Here is a 25,380-nt window from a genome sequence, read left to right as displayed (position 1 = left end):
CAGGATTGAGCCTGTGGGGCTGATGACAGCTCTTTGGCTTGGGTCATAACATTCCTGGCAGCTGTAGATGAGTTCTGGCATAGGATTTACTTGGGGAAGGTTGTAGATGGGTAAATTTGAGTCCCAAATTCCCAAGATGTCTGCCCCACTCAGGTGCTGGGCTTTTAACTCATTCATCATCTGGATATTGTATTTGGTTCCCATAGGGAACCAGTCCAGCATTTGGTAATCCATGTCTCCCAGGGGTTTCCATGCTAATTCCTGGTGAGGAGCATTGAGGGGCTTGATATTTAGAGCAATAGGAGTCTCCATAGTTCTTCAAAGTGCAACAATTGTAGGTGAATAGTCAAAATGGAAGCAACACAGAATAGAGGTGATTCTCTGTAAAGACAGTTTGTATTTTGGACACCAGAGGGGAATTTACTCAACAGCAATTGAAATACTGTTTGTTTTTTTAGGAGCAGAGCTTCTCTTAAGGTCTGACTATGTCCTCTTTTGCGGGTAAATTGAGACCAACAAGGAATTTTCCGAGAATACACAGTGAGTATTGTTTTTGGGTGAATTTACCGGGATTATGGCTCGGCTGGTGTTTTTCGACTTCACAGTGGCAAATGTGGACTTGCAGAGGGAAATGGGCGGTGTAAATATAGTTTTTGAGGTGCCTTTATCCTTCTGAACAAATTAAAGTTCGATAACAGTTGTATGGAGGGCAGGACAACTGTAAATACCTGTAAATTGGCGAGCAGAGGTCGAGCAGGTGTGCACGGTTGCTGCTGAGGAGGTCGCCCGGGTTAAATCAACAGGTTGGCGGAAATTCGAACGTAAACGGTCATGCAGGGAGAACAATAGCGACAGGAGTGAAAGTGGGAAAAACACGGCTTTTTTGGGTAAATATGGGTTTTTTACCATTTTGGCGCTTTTTCGTGATGACGTCAGCATGACGTCATTGGTGGGTCACGGTGAGGTGACGTCAGCTGACGTCGTCGGGTGACGTGGCAGTAGATTATTGGTCCAAGGGGCGATGAGGTGGCAACCACGTCAGCGGACAGGTGGACGAATGGCAGAGGTGAGTACGAGCGGACGCGACGTGGCGATGAGTTAGCGGAAAATAGGTGGCAGTTAGGACCGTAGCGGTTACGGTTAAAGCTAACCGCTACGGTTTCTCGGGGCGGTTTGGGTACGGCGCCGAAGTTGTCAGGCCCGGCTCCGAGATACCTCAGCGCTTGACGCGTGGAGAGGCCCTGACGTGACGCAACGTCAGCATCTCGGGCGGTAAAGGACAGCAGTGGGAGCCGCTCCGATATTGATGTGGATCGTCAGATCTACGGGCCTTGATCCGACGGTGGGCGGAGTATGGAGGTGCTCGGGTTATATGCGGGCGGGGAACTTTAGGTTTTGTGGGTTTTTTATTGGTTTTTCGAATGTTTTTTCATTTAACCAATAATGCGCTAACCCTTTGGAAATGCGCCAGAGGCGGGTTTTTGACTTTGGTAATTTTTTGCAAAGGATTTGAAGGCGGAATAGGGTTTTATAAGGGTTTTCCAATGCAAATGGTGGTTTGAGGAGCAGTTTGACTTGCAGCAAGGGGGAATGGGATGGGACAGGTTCACCAAAGTGACCAGATGTCACTTTGGTCCCTTTTGAAGAATATAGGGCTATAATGCCAAGGGGAAGGAATATTTATAAGATTTGGGGCTTTATACACCTTAGTGTTAGTATTATTAGGGGAAGGGGTAAAATAGGGGAGCTATAGTAAAATTAGAGGTTAATATGAATGAAGGGAGCAAATGAAAGGGATTTTACTGAGTTTATCTGAAATTGACTTGGTTTTGAGAGTAGATCAAAATGAAAAGATCTTAGACAAGAAATGTGGATTCTGAATGAACTAGAACCACCATAAAACCATGATCTCTCTTCATAAATCTCAGCTGAAAGAAAGGGAGTGTTAGTAATGGAATAAAGGGGAAGGGAAGTTAGTCATGCTCCTTGCTGTAATATGATGGAATTAACCACTTTGTCTATTGATAGATTTTGCCTTGGCAAAACACCTGTTGACATATGTGTAATGGTGAAAATACCCTTTCTGCAACCACAACTGCCTACCCAGCTATTTCCCTAGCATTTTTGTTTCTCCATAGAGGGTGCATTTGGACTTGCAAACCCTTACTTGCCTTTTCTTTTCTTTGGCTTTTTCTTTTTCTTTTCTATCTACTTCTACCCTTATCTCTTCCAAGGTCCCAGATTAAGCTGTTGGGAACCTTTGCTTCTCTACCTAAACTACTTGTCTGCCAAGATTAAACAGTTTGGACAGACTTCTTTCTCTATTCTATAACTCAAAATTGAACACATGGCATGATCCAGATTAGACTGTTGAATCATCCACAAAATTGAAATAAGGTCCTCAATACTTGAAACACTTTACCCACCTCTTGCTTTCTAGGAAATATGGGATCTTTGTGATACCAAAGCAGAGCATATTTGGCCTTTCTCTTGCCAATCATGAAATATGAAACCTATTGGTATAGGTATCCAACAGTGGCTCCACATGGGGATGGTTTTTCTTTTGAAAGACCAAGAACAGCAGGTCAGATTGCCTTGTTCCTTGACTGCCCATCTTTGTCTTTGAAATCTGCTGCATGAATGTGTCAAAATAGTGTGTTTCTCTTTTGGAAGACCTCTGATTCTTTTTGCCTTTTACTGCTTGGTAAATCACTTGGGAAAACTGCTTTTTACAATCTAAAACAGAAAACAATATGTACATCTGCATATATACAAAGAATCCTTAGGTTCTACTCATGGGGAATAGTCAAAGTAGTGCTTCAGCATCCTGCCATTAACAGGACCTTCATCCAAGTCAGTTTCAGTAAGACTTTTGAGGAAATAAGTGTTGTTACCTTGTACTGCTTGGACAGCAAATGGTCCTTTCCATAAAGAGTCAAACTTTCCATGTTTCCCTTTCTCTTCTCTTCTTGCATCCCACTTTAAAACTTTGTCCCCCACATTGAAATCTTCTGCTTTGGTTCTTCTATCAAAAGCCCTTTTCAGTTTCTCTTGTAGTATCTGCACTCTGCTGAAAACTTGTTCTCTGGTCTGCTGTAAACAAATTATCTGGTTAATCCTTCTTTGCATGTCATTTGGCTCTGCTTGGCTTTCTTGCAGAAGTTTCATAACCGGCACTCCTAGTGATGAAGGAAATCTGGCCTCTAATCCATAGACTAACTCATATGGGCTGGTCCCAATTGATCTTTTAGTTGTTAGTCTGTCTGCCCATAAAGCATTTACTAGTTTCTTATGCCAGTTCTTTTTGTTCTCTTCCAGCACTTTCTTTATGATATTTATCAAACTTTTGTTTGATGATTCAGCAAGGCCATTTCCTTGAGGATAGTAAGCTGTAGAATGGCCCAAAGTAATGTGAAATTTATGGCAGAAGTTCACCATCTTCTTGGATCTGAAGGCAGCAGCATTGTCTGTTATTATCTTGTCTGGGCAGCCAAATCTAGCCAGTATATTGTTTTCCAAAAACTGAATGATTACTGAATCATTTGCTTGTCTGCATGGGGCAGCTTCAATCCACTTGGTGAAGTAGTCTGTTGCTGTTAGAATCCATCTGTGTTGCCCTGAAGATGAGGGATGAATTTCCCCAATGAAATCCAAGCCCCATTGTTGGAAAGGTCTCTCTGTTGCAATGGGCTTCAAAGGAAGTGGCAGCAACTGTCTTTTGCCTTCAAACAGTTGGCACTTATGGCATGAGGCTGTAAATTTCTTAACATCAGAGAACATAGTAGGCCAGTAATAACCAGCCCTCAATATCTTGTCCACAGTGGACTTCCAGTACAAATGTCCACCACAGTCTCCAGCATGGAAGTCTTGCATGATATTGTTAGTTTCATTCTCTATTAGACAGTGCAGCAAAATACCTTCATGGTTTTTCCACAGTAGATTTTCATCCATCACACAAAATCTAGATGTTTTCATTTTTAGGAACCTACACTTAGTTCTGGACAGTCCTGGGGGAGCACACAGGTTTTGTAACACATAACAGATATCAGAGTACCAAGGAGATTGTTCAAAGGCCACATTGATCTTTGGAGTCGCCAGCTCTGTTTCACTGTCCAGTTGGTTAATGTCTAAGGCTTGGAAATTTGCTTCTGTCATTAACTTGGCCAAACCTTGTCCTTTTATCAGCTTTGTAGGCTTTATTTCAATGTCAAATTCTAGTATATTGGCAATCCATTTTCCTCTCCTGCCCTCTAAGTTTTCTTGGGTGAGAATGTCTTTGACAATAGGACTTGGTACATAAGCCACAACATGGGAGTAAAGGATGTAAATCCTAAAGTCTTTAATAGCCTTGATCAAAGCATAGGCTTGTTTTTCCATTATTTGATACTTTAGGGGGGCATCTCTAAGAGCTCTGCTGAAAAAAGCAATGGGCTTTTCATTCCCTTGGTCATCTTTCTGCAATAATACAGCAGCAATAGTATGCTGGGAGGCAAATGAGAAAATAATAAAGTCTCTGTCAAACTGAGGATTAGTTAACACTGGGGTTTGAGTCAAGGCCAATTTTATACTTTCGAAAGCTTGTTTTGCTTCAACAGTCCATTTGACCTTTGAATCTTTCTTTAGCATATTGTTTAGTAATCTGATTAATTCTGCTAAATTTGGGATAAACCTTCTTAAAAAGTTGATTTTTCCTAAGAATCCTTGCAGCTCCTTGACATTCCTTGGGTGAGGCATTTGTAGGATAGCTTGTATCCTATCTGGATCAATTCTTATGCCATCTTTTGAAATAATATGTCCTAGAAGTTTCCCTTCTTCCAAGCCAAATAATGACTTCTTGGGGTTTAAGGAAATACCATATTTCCTGCATGTTATGAAGATCTGTCTTAAATGTTTCAAGTGTTCTTGGTCAGATTTTGAAAAGGGTGTTAGATCATCTAAGTAAATGACCAAGAAGTCATGAATCTCTTTTGCAAAAGCAATGTCCATTGCTCTCTGAAATGTTGCCCCTGCATTTTTCAATCCAAAGGGCATTTTGACATATTTGAAAGTGCCCCATGGGGTAGTAAATGCAGTTTTGTCTTGATCATCAGGGTGTACCAGGATTTGATTGAAACCTGAGAAACCATCCAGCAATGATATCCTTGAAGCCCCTACTACTCTTTGAAGAATGTGATCCATTTTGGGTAAGGGGTAGTTGTCTTTGAGTGACACTTGGTTCAAATTCCTTAAGTCTACACAAAGTCTAATCTCACCAGTTTTCTTTCTTGTAGGGACCAAATTTGAAATCCACTCAGAAAACCTGATTGGTGCTATGATACCAGCTTTGAACATTTTCTGTAATTCTTTTTCAATGGAAGGAAGGAGCACAGGATTGATTCTTCTCAATTTCTGTTTGAATGGTTTTTGATTAGGCTTGAGGGGAATGGTATGCTGGATAACAGAGGTATCGTATGACTTTAGATCCTGATAACCCCAAGCAAAGACATCTTGAAACTCTTTAAAGAGATCAATATATTTGGGTTTTTGATCAGGGGGCAAAGCAGCAGATAGCTTTATTATTTTAGGCTTGTCAGTGGTACCAATGTTACATTCTTCAATTGTTGCATCTAATGGCTGCATCTTTGGTTTCCTGGGGACATCATTTGAGTCAAAAATGTCCTCTAGTGGGGTAAGGCCTGCTGGAAGGAAATTGTCTTTGAGTTGTATGATTTTATCTTCAGCGTTGCTCACCTCTTCACAGTCAATTTGGTGAATTTGCTGAATGTTTTCTTTGTTGAAAATGGTTGGACTGAGTAATTGTTTGGCTGTTCTAGGTGACATTGGGTGGGCAGACTGTTGAAACTGTAATTGTGATGGACTTGCTCCATCAAATATTTGTGATTGACTTGCTGTCTCAAGCATTTGTGATTGACTTGCTGTCTCAAGGTCAATATTTAATCCTGTGAACTCTTGTTGCAAGGTTAAAAAGTTGTTTATTTGCATGTCATTCTCAAATACTTGCCACTCTTTGACATTGTTTGGAATAGAAGGCCTATATTTGACCTCTGCCGTGAAACAATTGTTGGGTTCTAATGGGAATTTGAAGGTGCTGGCAAATGTTGCCAAGCTGTGTGCATGGAGATTGTGGCCCCTTGGAATTTTTGTGATAACAAACTCGGAGAAAGTCTCTAATATTTCAATTACAGCAGACCTATAGGACCTTAATCTTTTGTCATTGGTAACAAAATTTCCTTTCACTTGTTGAATTACTAGATCAGAGTCTCCCATGATGGAGAGTTTAGGAGCCTGTAGTGATTTTGCTAGCTTTAGGCCCAACAGCAGAGCTTCATATTCTGCCATGTTGTTAGTGCATCTAAACTTCAATCTGTAAGCCCTGCCTTCTGCATAGCCTTTCTCTTTGTTATGTATCCATACTCCAGCTCCTGCCCCTAACTTGTTAACTGAGCCATCAAATTCTAGGGCCCACAGAATGTCTTGCTGAACAGGAGATTTAAAATTCTGTTCATGGGATGGCAATGTGAGCATGAGTTGAGGTTTCTTTTCCCATTTGTTTCCTAGGATAATTTCATCATTTGTTTGACAATCTTTGACAACTAGAGGAGGGTTAATGTGTATTGTTGGGCTGATTGAAGTTTGGCAGGTGCTACTTGTTTGATCAATGTTTTGTTCTTGTATGAGTGTTTCGCTCTTAATGTCATTGTTTGAGAGGCTTGCGCTGTCATTGAAGAGGATGAAGGAGTCTATGTCCGAATGGACAGCATATATTGGAAAATTTTGAGGCTTTTCTTCACTGCTGACCATATACTTCATGAGTGTTTCCCTATAAAGTCTTTTTGGTTGCCCAAAGACAGAGATGGTTGCATATGACATATCTAATTGCAGGGAGCCTTGGAGCTTGGCTCCCCATGATCTTGATAAGAGCATCCCGTATTTGGGTGGGATATCAGCAACTACAACATCCATTAGTATGGTTTTGTTGGGAAATTGAACCAGGGACACACATAAATCTTTTATTAGGCCCAAACATTTGACTTGACTAGAATCAAAAGAGAACAGGTCTTTGTATGGTCTTGTTATATCCAAGTTTAATCTTTCCATGACAGCTTTTGGCATAAGGTTGTGAGAGGCACCTGAGTCAAACGTTGCATTATGCAGTATTTTATCATGAACATGCAGGCTGACATAAAAAGGTAAAACCCCTGTGACTACTGTTTTTCCATCTACCTCTGGGCCAAACAGTAATTCTGGAGTGTCATCCAGCACATTTACATCATCTTTGCTGTTGGTGAGCTGAAGGGATTTTTTGATCTGTTGCTTATATATGTCATGCTTGGCTAGCTCTGAAAGGGGAATTGCTATCTTTAACTTGCCAATCTCTGCTCCTAGGTCAAAGGGTTTGTCAACTTGGATTTTAGAGTCACGGATAGCAGTCCTTTCTCTGTTCATTAAATCTTCTTGTTGGATTTCATCTTGATTTTGGAACCTGCCCCTCATACCCATGTCTTGAGGGGTAATGTTCGATTTGGGTGGGAGGATGAGGTTGCCGTGGGCTGTTGTAGTGGGGACAGTAATTCAGTGACTTCCTCAACCACTACTTCTTTTGTAGGCAAGTTTGTTTTGTCATTAGGTTCAGTGACTAAGGTTTCTTTAGATTGCTGTTTCTCCTTTATCTTTTCGGGCTGATTTACATTTACAGTCCTACTCCTTAGTTTGTATTGTTTATGGACTTCATAGACATCAGTATCATATCCTTGTTTAAATTCAAAGGATTCTCTTGATTTCGTTTGGAATGTTTTGCTTTCATCCTCCTCATGGTCTTCTTGTGTTAAGAAAACATGGCTTTTACCGTCCAGACCCATTAAGTTGATTTCAGGATCTTCATTGAGCTGATTGGCTGAGGAAGTTTCTGCATAGTTTTCTTGAAAAGGGGGTCTAATGTCTTGGTCAGCACTTGTTTTTCCTATGTTTGGGTTCTGCGTTCTCCTGAAATTTGGGTTTCTAGGAGGATTGCTTTGTGATGCCTCCCATGATGACTTTCTTTCAACTGATTCCACTCTTTCACCCAGTCTCTTCATGCTGTTTAGTATTGCATCCAACTTTTGATCAAAGCCTGAGGGCTCTTCTCTGAAACCAGCCTTCTTTTCCAGCTTTGCCCTGTTTCTCTTGGCAATTAGGTTGGCCTCTACAGTGACTGCAACTCTTTGAGCTTCTGCAAGGGTTGGAGGATCTCTTTCTTTCAGCTGATAGGCCATATCAGAGTCAAAACCGTCAGGGAAGTTATACAGGGCCAAATCAGGAGGGGGCCTTAAGTTCTGGGGGATAGCATTATATACATTGTTAAACCTAGCACAATATTCCAAAACTGTTTCTTGGGGACCTCTTTTGATAGTGTTATATTCACCGAGTATGTGTAGAGGATCTTTCTTCTTCTCCCATCTGTTGGTAAACTCTTGGTACAGGACCTCAGGGGTTGCAATGGAATTTGCATTCAGGGATCTAAACCAAGTTCTGACATCCCCGGTTAAGCTTTGAACAAAAATTCTCATCCTGACACTGTCATCATCTATTTCATAGGTCTCAAAGTGGTCTTGCATCTTCTTAGCATGCTGGACAGCTGTCAAAGGGCCATGGGAGTCAAAAAATGAGATTTTGGTTTGGTAGTCTTGAGGTAGAGCCGGTGCATTGGCTGGTATCTGCAGAGGTGCATATCTGTTAGCCATGTTTATGGGGTTTATTGGGTTAATAGGAACAAATGGAACAGCAGGGATTACAGGTGTAACAGGGTTAATAGGATGGGTAACAAGCGGGAAACTGGTTGAAAGAGTATGTGCAGATGGTGAAGATGGGAGAGGAGGGCTTTGAGGTGTTGATGATGAACTAGGGGAACTAGGGGTGGACCGAAAAAGGACTTTGCAAGGAGTAGGAATGAGGATAGGTTGGTCTGAACTTATATCTGAATCAGCAGGCTTCTCCTGCTTTTGCTGTCTCCTTATGTTCTTTGGAATGATATTTGGGTTATCAACAATGATGGGTTGATCAGGGTCAGGGTTTGCCCTAGTGTGCCTTGGGTTTCTTTTGGGAGCCAGCTTCTAAGTATTCTATTAGAACTTTATACAGGAGGCTTTATATGTACAAGGACTGGATGAAAATTTTGGAATGGCTATATATGTTTCAAAGCTAGGATGAAGATTCCCTAATCAGCTCTTCCCTAAAGCTGTCCCTGTGTTTACAGAAACAGTCCTAAGGCCTCTTGGCTAGTTCAGGCTTGATGGTAGCTTTGGAAGATAGATAGTAATTGAAAAATCTCTAAGAAGTCCCCAGTGGATTCGCCAATTATGTTAACACCTAGGTTGTTCCCTATGACTCCCAAGGGAATACGGCCGGGGTAACCACTAACCAATCTTTGGATCACTGTTTCTAGCCAAACTGTGATCAGAGAGGGCTCTCTCTTTATGATTTGTAACTGTTTATGATAGGGTTTTAGGCTAGCTGTTATGCACAGGTTTTGTTTATGTTTTGGTTGAAGAATTTCTTTCAGATCTCTTGTGATGTAAATTTCAGAGAGTCAAGTATCATTGGGCAATGGAGTCTATGGCTGTAGGTGTGTAGAAACCTTGAGGTGAAATGGTGAAGTTTGCAGGGCCATTTGGATACTTCATAGAACAAATTTTGATTTATAACACAAAACAGGTGAAAAAACCAGTGAAAGCAATTAAGAATTTTCACTAAAGTATTCGAGTATTTCCACCAAACTGGGTATAAGAAACAGATAGATGCCTCAGGAGCAAAACTTGAATTCCTGGGGATGTCTATCACAGTTAAAGATATAGTTTTAAAGTGCAGCAATTAAGAATTACACTTCATTCACCGTATCTGAAGAAAACATGGATAATAGCTCAGTTTGAGTTCAGGGTAATCTGTGATTAAATCCTGGAACTATTCTTCTACTTTGCTATTAAATGTAAAATATTTAGACAACAAAAGAGAACAAAAGACTCGAAAACATGTAATACAGAGATTTAAGAAAACTTATTGTTTTATGAAACACTCTGGAATCCTGCAACGTTCACCATTCATCACAACGCATCAAATACACCAAGCTTTGGAAATTCCATTCTCCCTTTGTATTATTTCTCTGAGAATTTTTACAGCAAGTGAGAGTTCCAAAAGGAAAATAACAACAACCCCTTAAGCTTCTGTGAGGGGCCAATATATACTTGCGATTGTTTACAAAAATATCTGAGTCCTGAGTTATCTCAGACTTAATGTTCTTACCAACTTTGAGATATTATTATTAGAAATTTATTACAGCATTGAATACAAAATAAAGGCGCTTTAATGTTCTGTCAGAAGATATTTTGGCCTTTGGGATCTGCTGAGTCGGTTGAGATACTTTGATTAAATGCTGGAGAACCCGACTTTATGGCTTGTGCGCTGTATGTTGTGTTTGTCACATGTGATTGTGACTGCTGCAGTGGTGAGAGAATAGCTCTGCCGAGTTGGCTCAGCTTCTGCCTCTTCCTTGTAGATTTTATTCATCAAAATTGTGCCTGCGTATGACTGCTCATGTGCTGGAGAAAAAACCAACCTCACGGGTTCGGACCTGATAAGATTACCTGTGTCAGATTCCTCCACTCTTCCTGTGTGGGCAATTGGTGTCTTATGATTGCCCCCATAGTCTCATCTGCCTCAGTATACTTAAAGAAATTCGGTGGTGTATCAAACAGATGATCAATTTCATTCATAATAAAAAACAGATTATCCACCCTATCATACAGATTCTGCCCCGATGCTGGCCCTGTGTCTGCTGAGGTACTGGGCTGTTTTGCAATTTGTGCTACCGCATGGGCATCAATCCTTTTGTTGTAATTTTCTAGGGTGAGCAGTCTTCCTACACTGCTTAAAATGCTGGGGAGGCCTCTGTTCTGTAATGCCAGGAATCTGTCCAGGAATTTGTTGATTTCAGTCTGCATGTCCTGTGTTCTCCTCTCCAGTGTTCCAACTAGGCTTCTTAGTGTCAGGACTCGTTTCACTACTGAGATTGTTTCAGTCCTGTTAGTAATTCCCATGGCAGCTAGTTGAGAGCTAGTTTTGTTATTTAAAACATTGACCATTCTGCTGGCAGCATCTGGCATGTGGCCAAGGCTTGCTCTTGCTCTGTGTATTTCCTTGTTTGCCTTGGTGATGAGTGCTATTTGCTCATCCATAGTCTCAATGTACTGCCACTGATTGGTGATGGATCGACCGATGTTACTCCAGAGGACTGCCTTTAGTTCTGCTGTTACCTTCTCTAGTGCAAGCTCTTTTTCTAGTTCAGCTATTCTCTTTTTAGAGCTTTTATCTCTCTCTCCTTTGTTGCTTCATTCTGCTTGCTTTTGTCAAATTTTTCATTCATCTTGGCCAAAGTCTTCTTGACTTCATCAAGCTCTTTCATTTGGGATTCAAGAATTTGGATCTCAGCTTGTAGCTTCTGCATATCCAGACTGGGAGTCTGTCCTGGTGTTGGTGTAGTTGTTGCTGTAGATGGTGCTGTAGTTCCCGTTTGCTGAGGAGGAGGAGTAGTTGTTGGAGGGACTTCCTCAAGATTAATTATCACAGGAGGAGGCTGGGAGGGTTGGCCCTCTTCTCTTTGCTTCATTGCTGTTTGTAGTGCTGCCTTTGCAGCTTCTGATTGTCCTAGCTGGTCTTGAGTCCTAACCAGCTCCTTGTACAGGGATACCAGCAGGTCTGTAGCATCCTTTTCCTGCCTTTGCTGGGCAACCTCTTCTGTTTGTGGGTGGATGGTGGCTGGGAGCTTGATTTTCTTTCTTAAAGCCGCCATGTCTGCATCCCTTATCTTCAGGAGTTCTTGGATACCCTTAACATCTTTAGGATCATGTCCTATTTCGATAATTACCTCTTCCAAGGACTTGATCCTGTTGTCCTTGGCTTGTGATGATGCTCTCTCCAATTCCAGCTGAGAGGCTGTATTATCAAGGCTGCTCTTCAATTTGTAGTTCTCCAATGTCTCACCTGCCAAGGAGGCATACACCATTTCACCAGTTTGTTTATGTAATTCAATCTTATCCATAGGTGTATGTCTTTGGCCAGAACCTCCATGTTGGTTCTTAGGTAATCCGAGGTAGATTGAGGATGCAGTGTTGTGGGCATGAAGTGACTCATGATCATCTTGCCTTCACTTACATCAAAGGCAGACATGAGTCTTTGCTGATTTGTAGGAGCCAGGTTCAGCAAATGATCGTACAGCCGTATTTTAATAGGATCACTCCTCCTCTTAATGTCAATAAATTGCTGTTTGATGCTTGACTGTCCTTCTCTGTGCTGGCTGGAGGAGCTGACCTCTCCTCCTATAGCTCTATCATGTTCATGCTGAAATGAACTGGCTGAAACTTCTCCACTGGGTGGGCCCATGCCCATTGCTTGCCTCACTGCTATGTCATCCTCTTGGGAGTCATTTAGTCTTTGTCTTTTCTCTCCCCGATTAATGGATGAAGTCAGGGGAGTCTCTCTATCCCTTTTCCTGGTTAAGTCCTCCTTTTGTGGGGTTTGGAGGACCGAGGTATCAACAGTAGTTTCTGCTCTAGGAGGCACCACTGTCTGAGCCTGTTGCTCAGTGGAGCTTGGAGGATCAGTCACTTTTTCTTGCTGCAAGGGCTGCTGTTCACTAAACTGTTCCTCTTCTTGTTGCTGCCCGAATTCCTGCTGCTCCATCTCTTCTTGCTGCTGTAGCAATGTGTCCACTTGTTCTTCTGTCAATGGAGGTGGCTGTTCCACCTGCTTCCCTTTATCCCTGCTTGCTGTCTGTGGTGCTTTCTCGGCAGTTTGCTGCTGTGCTGTTGATGATGTAGCAGCTGCTCCAAGTTGCTTTTTGTAGGAGAGGGGCACCTGTCCACAAGTTTCCAAGTCAGCTTCCTTTTGCATATTTCTAGCCTCTCTCTCAAGTAACTCTTCATTAGTAATTTCCTCCTCTAGGGTACCCTCCTCCCAATTTGATGTATTGGCATACTGTTCAATCTCGGGTTGTCTCTTGTGTGCATAGCTACCCAATTTGTATCTAATCCTCCTGAGGGAGATAACATGATTGGGGTCATAGGGTATCCATTCAAAGCTGGTTTGCAGTCTGAGGCCTTGCAGGATAGTGTTTGCCTCTTTCCATCCCTCTTCTTTCTTGTTATATAGGAAAGGACCCAGCTGGTTCCTTACCTTCAACTGTGACTTCTTGTTGTTGCTCTGAAAATGAAGATAGTCTGAGTTCCCAAACTGTCTGAAATATTCCAAGGCAAAAAGCCTCATGGGGACATACCTTGGCAACCTAAATGGGTTCAACTCACAGCCATATATCCTGATGACTGTGTGGTTTTGGTAGAAGTACCAATTACCAATGCTGTAGGACTTATTCAAATGGAGAATTCTCCTCATGTCATCAGTTAGTCTAGGAGGAGGAGTACCATGCAATACTGTCATGACTGGATAGATGAATAAGTCAATGAACTCAGTGTATGTGTAAGGTGATACAGAGGTATGATGAAAAACAGAAGTCCAGAACACAACTGACCTTGGAATTCCCTGGGCATTGAGTGGCTTCAAAGGAACAGAGAAGGTGGCTGGCTGATAGAACAAGAATAGATGGTATATATATGAAGTATACCTGAATAGTCTTTCCCTCTTCAAGTTCATAAACTGCTCATGGATTTTATCTGCAATGTAGGTTGCATAGTCATAATGTACAGCTGGGGGTTTACCAGGAGAGAATATAGACAGCATTGCCATTAGGCTATCATCCACATCCTCTATCCCCCTGAATCCTAGGACATAACTGATTAAATCCACTAACATCCTGCCCAAATCATTCAAGTAGTGATACCCAATAGGAGGGGTTCTGACTGATTCAGAGCCTGGTCTTACAAACAACTGATTGATTTTAATGATTTGGTCATTTGACAGCTTGGTCCCTTTGTTTATCAAATTCTGCATAAAGAGGGGAGTCAATTGCTTGGCAGTTTGGAAGTGCAGCATTCCATTTACACTTTCTGGGGTAATCTGGAACAGGATTGAGCCTGTGGGGCTGATGACAGCTCTTTGGCTTGGGTCATAACATTCCTGGCAGCTGTAGATGAGTTCTGGCATAGGATTTACTTGGGGAAGGTTGTAGATGGGTAAATTTGAGTCCCAAATTCCCAAGATGTCTGCCCCACTCAGGTGTTGGGCTTTTAACTCATTCATCATCTGGATATTGTATTTGGTTCCCATAGGGAACCAGTCCAGCATTTGGTAATCCATGTCTCCCAGGGCTTTCCATGCTAATTCCTGGTGAGGAGCATTGAGGGGCTTGATATTTAGAGCAATAGGAGTCTCCATAGTTCTTCAAAGTGCAACAATTGTAGGTGAATAGTCAAAATGGAAGCAACACAGAATAGAGGTGATTCTCTGTAAAGACAGTTTGTATTTTGGACACCAGAGGGGAATTTACTCAACAGCAATTGAAATACTGTTTGTTTTTTAGGAGCAGAGCTTCTCTTAAGGTCTGACTATGTCCTCTTTTTGCGGGTAAATTGAGACCAACAAGGAATTTTCCGAGAATATGCAGTGAGTATTGTTTTTGGGTGAATTTACCGGAATTATGGCTCGGCTGGTGTTTTTCGACTTCACAGTGGCAAATGTGGACTTGCAGAGGGAAATGGGCGGTGTAAATATAGTTTTTGAGGTGCCTTTATCCTTCTGAACAAATTAAAGATCGATAACAGTTGTATGGAGGGCAGGACAACTGTAAATACCTGTAAATTGGCGAGCAGAGGTCGAGCAGGGGTGCACGGTTGCTGCTGAGGAGGTCGCCCGGGTTAAATCAACAGGTTGGCGGAAATTCGAACGTAAACAGTCATGCAGGGAGAACAATAGCGACAGGAGTGAAAGTGGGAAAAACACGGCTTTTTTGGGTAAATATGGCTTTTTTACCATTTTGGCGCTTTTTCGTGATGACGTCAGCATGACGTCACTGGTGGGTCACGGTGAGGTGACGTCAGCTGACGTCGTCGGGTGACGTGGCAGTAGATTATTGGTCCAAGGGGCGATGAGGTGGCAACCACGTCAGCGGACAGGTGGACGAATGGCAGAGGTGAGTACGAGCGGACGCGACGTGGCGATGAGTTAGCGGAAAATAGGTGGCAGTTAGGACCGTAGCGGTTACGGTTAAAGCTAACCGCTACGGTTTCTCGGGGCGGTTTGGGTACGGCGCCGAAGTTGTCAGGTCCGGCTCCGAGATACCTCAGCGCTTGACGCGTGGAGAGGCCCTGACGTGACGCAACGTCAGCATCTCGGGCGGTAAAGGACAGCAGTGGGAGCCGCTCCGATATTGATGTGGATCGTCAGATCTACGGGCCTTGATCCGACGGTGGGCGGAGTATGGAGGTGCTCGGGTTATATGCGGGCGGGGAACTTTAGGTTTTGTGGGTTTTTTATTGGTTTTTCGAATGTTTTTTCATTTAACCAATAATGCGCTAACCCTTTGGAAATTGGCCAGAGGCGGGTTTTTGACTTTGGTAATTTTTTGCAAAGGATTTGAAGGCGGAATAGGGTTTTATAAGGGTTTTCCAATGCAAATGGTGGTTTGAGGAGCAGTTTGACTTGCAGCAAGGGGGAATGGGATGGGACAGGTTCACCAAAGTGACCAGATGTCACTTTGGTCCCTTTTGAAGAATATAGGGCTATAATGCCAAGGGGAAGGAATATTTATAAGATTTGGGGCTTTATACACCTTAGTGTTAGTATTATTAGGGGAATGGGTAAAATAGGGGAGCTATAGTAAAATTAGAGGTTAATATGAATGAAGGGAGCAAATGAAAGGGATTTTACTGAGTTTATCTGAAATTGACTTGGTTTTGAGAGTAGATCAAAATGAAAAGATCTTAGACAAGAAATGTGGATTCTGAATGAACTAGAACCACCATAAAACCATGATCTCTCTTCATAAATCTTAGCTGAAAGAAAGGGAGTGTTAGTAATGGAATAAAGGGGAAGAGGGAAGTTAGTCATGCTCCTTGCTGTAATATGATGGAATTAACCACTTTGTCTATTGATAGATTTTGCCTTGGCAAAACACCTGTTGACATATGTGTAATGGTGAAAATACCCTTTCTGCAACCACAACTGCCTACCCAGCTATTTCCCTAGCATTTTTTGTTTCTCCATAGAGGGTGCATTTGGACTTGCAAACCCTTACTTGCCTTTTCTTTTCTTTGGCTTTTTCTTTTTATTTTCTATCTACTTCTACCCTTATCTCTTCCAAGGTCCCAGATTAAGCTGTTGGGAACCTTTGCTTCTCTACCTAAACTACTTGTCTGCCAAGATTAAACAGTTTGGACAGACTTCTTTCTCTATTCTATAACTCAAAATTGAACACATGGCATGATCCAGATTAGACTGTTGAATCATCCACAAAATTGAAATAAGGTCCTCAATACTTGAAACACTTTACCCACCTCTTGCTTTCTAGGAAATATGGGATCTTTGTGATACCAAAGCAGAGCATATTTGGCCTTTCTCTTGCCAATCATGAAATATGAAACCTATTGGTATAGGTATCCAACAATTACCATGGTTCCGTCATACCATCAAACTAATACCATGGGCCCATTACATTATTTCTAACTACTTGTGGTCCCTTACATGATATGGTTTAACCACCTTATTTATTACTATGGCCCATCCCATTATTACATTATTACCTTGGGTACCTCCCTTGGTACCCCATATTATCCCCCCTAGGTATATAACATGATATCCATAAAGTGCCATAAATGGGGTCATTTTTGCTACAATATAGAAGGAAGTGTTATACCACCATCCAGCTAGAGGTAATCACTTGAGCCATTGTGTTTGTTTATAAGATACAAGGCAACAGAGATATCCCTCAAAGCATTTGTTCATTATCTTAGTTTTCCCGTCAAATTGAGGATGACAAGATGAACTATGAGTTAATTGAGAACCAAGACAAGAAAATAATTCCATCCAAAATTTTCCAGTGAAATTGGGATCTCTGTCATTTACAATAATCTTTGGGTTTCCATGTAGCTTTTGAATTGTTTCCATAAGCACGGTAATAATTGTAATGGATTTAAGAAGATGAGATAATGTACAAAAGTGTGCATACTTAGCAAGTCTATCAACAACCACCTTGATGGCACTCTTTCCTTTAGACTTGGGTAAACCTTTGATAAAATCCATTGAGACCTCCTCCAACATTGACTTGGAATGGCTAAAGGTTGTAATAGACTCGAGGTATTAATTGTCTCAACTTTATTTTGTTGGCAAACAAAGAATTTTGTCACTAACCTCTGAATATCATATTTAAGGTCATCCCAAAAAAAATTCTTCTTGACCCTGTGGTAATTTTTTCAAAGTCCCGAGTTCCCTCCTAAGGGAGAGGTGTGCAATTCCAAAAGAATATTTTGCTTGGGTTAGGAATTCTTACAAATATATAACTGATATTTGTACCATAATGCATCGTATTTATATCTAAATGTATTAGATGTACTGAGATCCTACTACAAATTTTGAATGAGTGTCCATACCTCTTCGCTATTCTTCCATTCATCCCTTACTTTAGTTATCCAATCAGGTTGGATAATAGAAATGGCACAAACCAATGCTTCCACATCCTCATCCTTTTTTGAGAGTGCATTTGCAACAACATTTCACTTACCCTTTTTGTAGATGATTTCAAATTCATAACCCAACATCTTTGTGACCCATTTTCACTGCTCTTCTAAAGATTATATTTGTTTCAAAAGTTATTTAAGACTATCATGATCTGTTTTTACCTTGAAGTGTCTTTCCATTAGGTAAGGTCTCCATTGTTTTAGTGCATGTAGTATTTCCAACATTTCCTTCTCATAAATAGGTTTGTGTAAATACTTTCTTTGATTGGACTACTTTCAAAAGAAATGGGTCTTCCTTCTTGCATTAAAAGAACACCAATTCCATTTCTTCAAGCATCACAATCCACAATAAAGGGTTTTGTGAAGTCTGGCGTAGCTAAGATAGGTGCTTGGCACATTTCCTATTTAATATGTTCAAATGCCTTAGTTGCTTTTGGAGTCTAAGAAAATGCATGTTTATTTAGTAATGTTGTTAGAGGTGCTACTATTCTCCCATAATTATTAACAAACTTGCGATAATACCTTGTCAAGCTGATAAATCCTTGAAGATGCTTGATGGTTGTGGAAAGATGCTTTGAAGTCTACCTTAACACCCTCATTAGATACAATATGACCCAAATATTCCACCTCCTATACTCCAAAGAAACATTTGCATGTTTTTCATATAATTGTTTCTCCTCCAATAGTTTGAGCTACCTATCAACATGTTAAACATGATCCCTCCAATATTTTTTTTATAGTAGTATATCATCAAAAAATACTAACACAAATTTTATAAGGAAGGATTTGAAAATGGAATTCATTAAACCTTGAAATGTGGAAGGTGCATTAGTAAGGCCAAAAGGCATGACCAAAAATTCATAATGACCCTCATAATGATCATTTCCTCTATTCAAACTTGTCACTTGCCAAATTGTAAACCTTTCCGTGCCGTTTCAATATCGTTTCAATTTCACTCAAGGTCCATTGAATCATCCAAAACATGTCATGCACTCAAGGCTTATTGTGAGAAATATTAACATGCCATTCCTGACATAACGTCTCCATGGTAGCTCGTGAGCATTTTTTATTTTCATGACTGCTCAGTGTTATTTCATATCCCTAGTCTACAATAATAACGCCTTCTCTGAATTTGACTAAGAGAGACGTTTGGCATTTCTCAAATCCATGACAATATTTCTCTATTATAAGATTATGCCCCATGATTTTAATTCCAATCTCTGAGCCATGTTGGTCCCTTGTACACAATTGTGAACTATTTTGATCATTCATGGATCGATCTCAACTACAATGACTCTGTGGGTGGCCTATAAAAGCTCTAGGGTTAGATTTCTGGTACCCGGGAAAATTTCCAAGACGGTATTGCTTTCTCTCATGCCCAGTTTCTAAACGATGGATTTGAGAACACAGGGATTTGTGAGAATGTGCTACACACAACTCTTGTGAAGCTCAAACTATGTCTCTGGCTCTAGAAAAACACAAAAATGAGACACAAGCTTTAGCTTCGGTACCTCCAAAACATAAAAGGGCAGTAGAAGCCCCCACTACGGTCGTCAAGGAGAATCTGACTCCAACGTTTGCCCGGGAAAAACACAAGAAGAAGCCCAAAGGCCCGGAGAGGAAGAAGAAGAAAGACTGTGTCAACTCTTCTCTCTCCATCTTCAAATTATGTAGAGTGGAAAAATAAGTTCAATTCCCCTTCCTCCTCACAGGATTTTGTTGACGGTGCTAGACCCGTCAACATTTCAGGGGATCTCCCCGGTAATAAGTCCCAATTAGACCTCATACCGTTTGGTGTAGGAGTCCCAGCAGTGGGTCGTATGGTAAAGCCTTGACTACAATTTTGCACAGAGGCAGTCAAGATAACTCTGTTGGTATCAAGGGTGTGACAGCTGCAGTGAGCCAAGGAAGGTGCATGAGAGGTTCTAACACACGGGGGTTGATATGTGTGCACCCCTTGGAAACATGTGATAGCACGCAGTTAAGAAGGGAACACACGAGCAAAGATACAACACAACATGGAAGGCAAGTTAGCAAGCAATCCAAAGTGATGGTTAAACCAACAACACATTTCGGAAAGATTCATACATACATACACAGATAGTTATACATGCATGCATAAGTAAACAAATACATATATCATTTAGAGTAAACCAGAGATAATACAACATATGCGTCAAACGTGATGTCTCTTTTTATATTAAGAAGTGTAAGTTCCAATCATATAATACATCCATGTCCAACCACTATTTCTGATAGCAGAATGTTATAGCCACAACTTCCTGCTCCTCCAAAGAGATGTACTAGCTCTGCGTAATGGAGAAGCCAAGACTCGTTACATTACTGTCCAATCTCTCTCCAACGTAGTCTTATCGGAAGCTTGGCTAACCAAAAGCCTTTACAATGAGTTATTGAGGGACTATATATAGCAAAGAGTGGGGTGACCCTTGAAATTCCCCTTTGTGACAGTTCATCTACCCTCATGACTCTTCATCTACTCTATAACATTTACATCCAACTATCGACACTTGACTTACACTTGACATGATGTTACATTACAATGCACATGTACCCAAGTGAGAGAAATGACTTGAGAAAGCCATGCTAGACATCACTATGACTTAGACAACCATGGAATTCCAACTCCTCAACATCCTTGCGATGGTCAACAGTAACATACTGATGCCAAGATCGGTAGTCTATGCTGGTGTCCGTGTGCTCCAAGGTGACATATTTCTGGAGCCTGGATCTTTCCTGCATAGAATTCGGATACACTGCTTGGGCTCCTCTATCCAACTCGTATGTAAGCATGCAGATCATTGTCCTTAATGCGGTTGGACCAACAACATACTTGTACATGAGTCTGCACTAATGGGCAAGTCTAAGCTAGTGGTGATGCGCATCAACTCGTCAATGTAGGAGTCAAGCTCTAGTTGGACCTGTGCTTTTGTCTTCACTTGGGTGAGAGTCCCAATAGATGGGATCACATGTGCGCACACCACAACATCCATACTATTGAACACATGTGCATGGGAAGCCTGTATACTAGTGATGAGTTGTGGGAGCTCTTCATAGTTCCAGATCTGACTCCGGATATGTGCCTTTAGCTTGACAGCACTGGCCTTCATCATCTTAGGCAAGTGAAGTGTGGCTCCTTTGTATCTCATCGTCCATGTATGCATGTAATCAATAGTGGCATGCAAGTTCATCAAGGTACATGCTCTTCTAACGCATCGCTTCTACCATCCATTGAGATGGAAGACTGCATTATGCATGGTGCCAAAATTGGAGTACAACGCTTACATAACTATGTCAAGGGACAATACTTCATCTAGTATTTCCTTCTTTAGTTTAGCTCAGGCAGACATTGTCACCAACTCTCCTCCTTGCTTGGTCGTCTAAAGTTTTTTAGCCATTCGCTCATTCTCAGCTATCAGAAAGCGAACACTTGAGCTAGTGGCTTCGACATACACTCTGGTTGCATCAGGCAAGGTTGCTAGATGTTTGTGCATGTCAGCCACGATCACTCATTCCTCAACTTGTACAAGAGATGTATGATCATCCGGAGTTGACACTCTACGAGACTACACAACTCTATGTTGAGACTCGTCAAATGAGATGTTGTGCATCTCTCCTTCCAGGTGATCTCCGAGGATATTAGTGCCTCCTCAGTTGCTTGAGACTTGATCATCATCTGGATGCAGAGAAGCAGGTAAGTCGACCTCTTGGTGATGAGGCATAAGGTCGATGTCCTATTCCAATTCCCATTGCTCCATATCCGTACCCAACTGTTGAAGTGCTTGCTATATCTCATGAGCAAAGTCCTGCTCCTGCAATGGTTCACTCCATCTACCTGATGCCAACTATTCTAATGAATCCACTACCTGTACATGTGTTGTTTCAATTGTTTGCACACGTTGAATCCCATTATGTACCTATGGTTGTTGTGTTTCCCTCTCCTGCTTGCATAGCTCTTGTTCCTTTTGGAGTTGCTCCTTCAGCTCATGCAAATCCTTCTTTATTTCCTCCATTCTTCTCTTCTCCCTCTGCCTTTGTGTGATTCTCTTGTCACGTTGTTGCCTCTTCGCCTTTATAGCCATAGATTCTTTCTCTACCAATGGATCTCCTCAGAACTTGCAGCATTTCTCTTCCTCCATGCGATCGACAATCTTCCTCTTGTCCTTGTCACGCACTGGTATGCTTGCATCTAATGCTACTACTATTGGTGTTGGTGCTCTCTGGGATGATGTTTCATGTTGTTTCACTAACCACTCCTAGCGAAGCTGACCTGTTCATTGGGTCTGGAGAAACTGTAGCAATATCTCCATGGGTCCTCGTCCGCCCAATGAAATGCCCCGTGGATCTAGTTGAATTGTACTCTCGCGTAGTGATCTTTGACGAGACAATGTGGGTCATACAGATTATAACTTCGAAAGTCGAATGGATACTTCTTCATTATTTCTGCTTCAATATCCGCTTTCTTGAAACTTCGAATCTCGTATAACCTAATCTGCAATGGAAGAGTGGGACAAGGTGCCTTCTTCTTCTGGTGCATTCTAGTTGTCTATCCTACCGAGATGTGATATGTTACTTCCTGCATGATGATTATGTCCAAGGAAAACTTTGGAAGAAAATGTGGAGGCTTCTCCGTGATGAAAATTCATATGAAGGTGCCGTACGATGAGGCATACCAATCGGAAATGTCTATCAGTTGTTCCATTGCTTCCTTTGTCATGCATGGTGGATCCTGTTCAAATATCATCTTGTAAACTAGGGTGACAAAATGATCGAACAACTATGTGATTACTCCTCTGAAGCTAAATTCAAACAACAACTTACAATATGTGTTCACAGCAGTCTTTGTCGGTGACCATGCCCATTCCAAGCCCAGGAACTCTTGTCGGGAACAGATTGCATCTAAGATGTAGGCGGACATGTAGATCTCTGCTTTCATACCTCCAGGTGACTGTCGAGCCTTTGTTACTTGTTCCTTCAACTGATGAGCCAACATGTCGGACCAGTTACTTGGTTTACCCTCTCTCGCTAGTTTCTCCAGCACGATCACCCAACTCTGTGGGAAGGTTTTCATGCTTTCTTGGCCACATAGTCAACATGCACATATGACCAAGTATTGATACGCTTTCCACATTATCTTTGTCTTATAGATATGTTTGGGTGTCATCCTGAATCTAGCCGGCTCCTTTACCTAGATCTTCAGAATGTCTCTTGAGTTGGCACTGCTGCTCGGTAAGCTGAAAGGAGTCTCCATGAGAGTCACGAGCTTCAACATTTGACACATCTCATCATAATCCTGTGCCTAGAAGGTGGAAAACTTCATCCCACTGACACTACCCAGAGTCGCCGTCTCAGGATCAATGTGTGAGACGATCTAGTGTATCATGTCCGCCCATGGGAATGCGGGGTATTTGCATGCAATCCAGTACAAGCGAGACTTGTGAATGTTCACATACACCTGACAGTCTTCGAGGTCTTACCCAAAAGTGCCTGTAAATGCTTCATTGACCTCTTGCCATTTCAGCTTCATGTCCTTGTCTAGAAACATCCTGGTATCTTCATATATTGGTAGACATGTAGACACCTACTCAACTATTGCTCCAGTTACACTTACGTCAGTGTCCTTTGATCCTGCTCCCTTGGAGGCCATTGGTCACGTATTACTAAGAGGCAGATGAACACCTGAAATATTGGAGACAAAGTGACATGCATGGAAAGAAATATGTCAACGAAAACCAAAGTAAATTCAGGGAATGACATAACACATACCTACGGAATGGCAGTCAAAGATTACGCAATTTCTTCTAGGAAGTTGGGTGACTGGCTACCAAAACTGCGCAAAAGGCAGTCTGGGCTATCTGGGAGGCAAGACTGGCTGTTGTATTTTCACAATGCGTAATCCAGGCTGACTGCTGACTGCTGGGATTACGCAATGCACAATTCTAGCTGGCAATGATTGCAGGCTCAAGGACTGCATTGCATAATTTTATGGGCCAAAAGTTGCTATCCCTCATAAATGAAAAAGGCAAACCTAGAGGATAGTGCTTGGGTATAATTGCACATTTATGGAGAGGAAGATAGAGGCTTCCTTCCCCGGATTACGCAATGTCATTTGGTGTGAGGCAGAGTCCTGGCCAAGGCTACCCAGACCCGCCAACAAGCAATTGAAAGAAAATATGGAAGTGAATAAATGGGGAAACTAAGTGAAAGAACAAGATATTGATCATGCATGAAAACATCGAATGAAAGATTCCGTGAACATATCAACATGCATGTGGGTGAAGTGAGTCGCTGAATCGACGACCGTTCATGCAAAATAGTTTCATGCATGTGACAGTAGTGAGATAGCAATGAAAACTGAAATGGTGCTACTACAAGATAGTATGCATGTAAACAACAACAAGCATTCAAAGAAATCAAGCAAACAAAACTTATACAAGTGAAACACAAAAAACGACAGAAATGTTGAAAAAGACAAGTTGAGACCACTTACTCGTGAATAGCTAAACTGGATGTGGGAAGAGTCCTGGATGTGCTGTGGGATCTCAAAGCTCTAAGATCAATGTGAAAGAATGAGGTCTGACCCGTCGAATAAATAAGTTTGAGCTCATGATGCCCATGCCACAAATCTAGGAAAAAGCGACACTTGGAGGAAAGGTTCTAAAACGATTTTGCATGTAACCTCCGACTGCTAAAAATGACTCCCTGAATCATGGAATGTTTTTTTCGTGTTTCCTTTTGCTATTCCAAGAAAAATAAAGTCATGTATGCAAGTCAAGTTTCCTTGGTCCCGATTGGAACTGGTCAACCCAACTGCTCATGCATGAGGCTGCTCAAATGCTGGGAGAAAATGCGTATTTCTGGATGGGAGTTGGGCTGGCTGCCTAGGAGATTTGTGCAATTTCTAGGCAGAGTAGCTGAAAACTACCCAGGATTGCGCAATTCCTGGGCTAAACAGGCCTGCTGGGAAGGATTTTGCAGTTTTCTAGGTGGAGCCTAACTAGCAGGATTGCACAATTCTAGAGCTCAGTATGTCGCCTGATAGAATTACGCAATTTCTAGAGGGAAGGATGGTTTCCCTCCAGAATTGCAAAATTTCTTAGGGGAGCTACTCAGCCTATAGCTGGACCAAGTCCGGCTGAACATCCTATGAGGGGAATGCATTAATCTTTGATCGACATATTGTCTTTATGCAAGAAAAACACTGAAGCTTGTGTACTCGACGAAGCAATAAAAGGTGCTATGAAAGGTTGGTAAGGAGGTTCCAAAATGAAGCTAAGGAAAACTTTTGGAGGGTGGTTGTAGTTGCTCCAATACTTGGCAACACACTGGTATAAGTCTAGCTCTCTGAATGGACCTTTTTCGTGAAAATGAAGTCTAACACCTTCAGAAGTATTGTTCAGTTCTCAGTTTGTCTTGGTTTCACACTAGCTTGATTGTAAAATGTAGCATCTACAAAGATCTTGGTTGGTTGACACACATTCCAAGCCAAGGAAATGTAGTTGTTTTGATTGGGGTTGAGAGGTATATTGGTGCATAAGAAATATATTCGTCAGAGTCTTAGTTTCATCTCTGGTGTTGCTCCGCTACCAGCGAACCTAGACAGTACCTCGGCGGAATCACATAGGAGCATAATCATGGCTCCGCTGCCAGCGAGCCCAGTCAGTACCCAGACGGAGTTACTTGCATCACCTCTCTATGTAGGAAGCCT

This window comes from Pinus tabuliformis, chromosome 4_2 (genome assembly GCF_031772625.1).
Source record: "Pinus tabuliformis cultivar Carrire ecotype Pingquan chromosome 4_2, CPIR1, whole genome shotgun sequence".
NCBI lineage: Eukaryota > Viridiplantae > Streptophyta > Pinopsida > Pinales > Pinaceae > Pinus > Pinus tabuliformis.
This window is presented reverse-complemented; position numbering follows the sequence as displayed.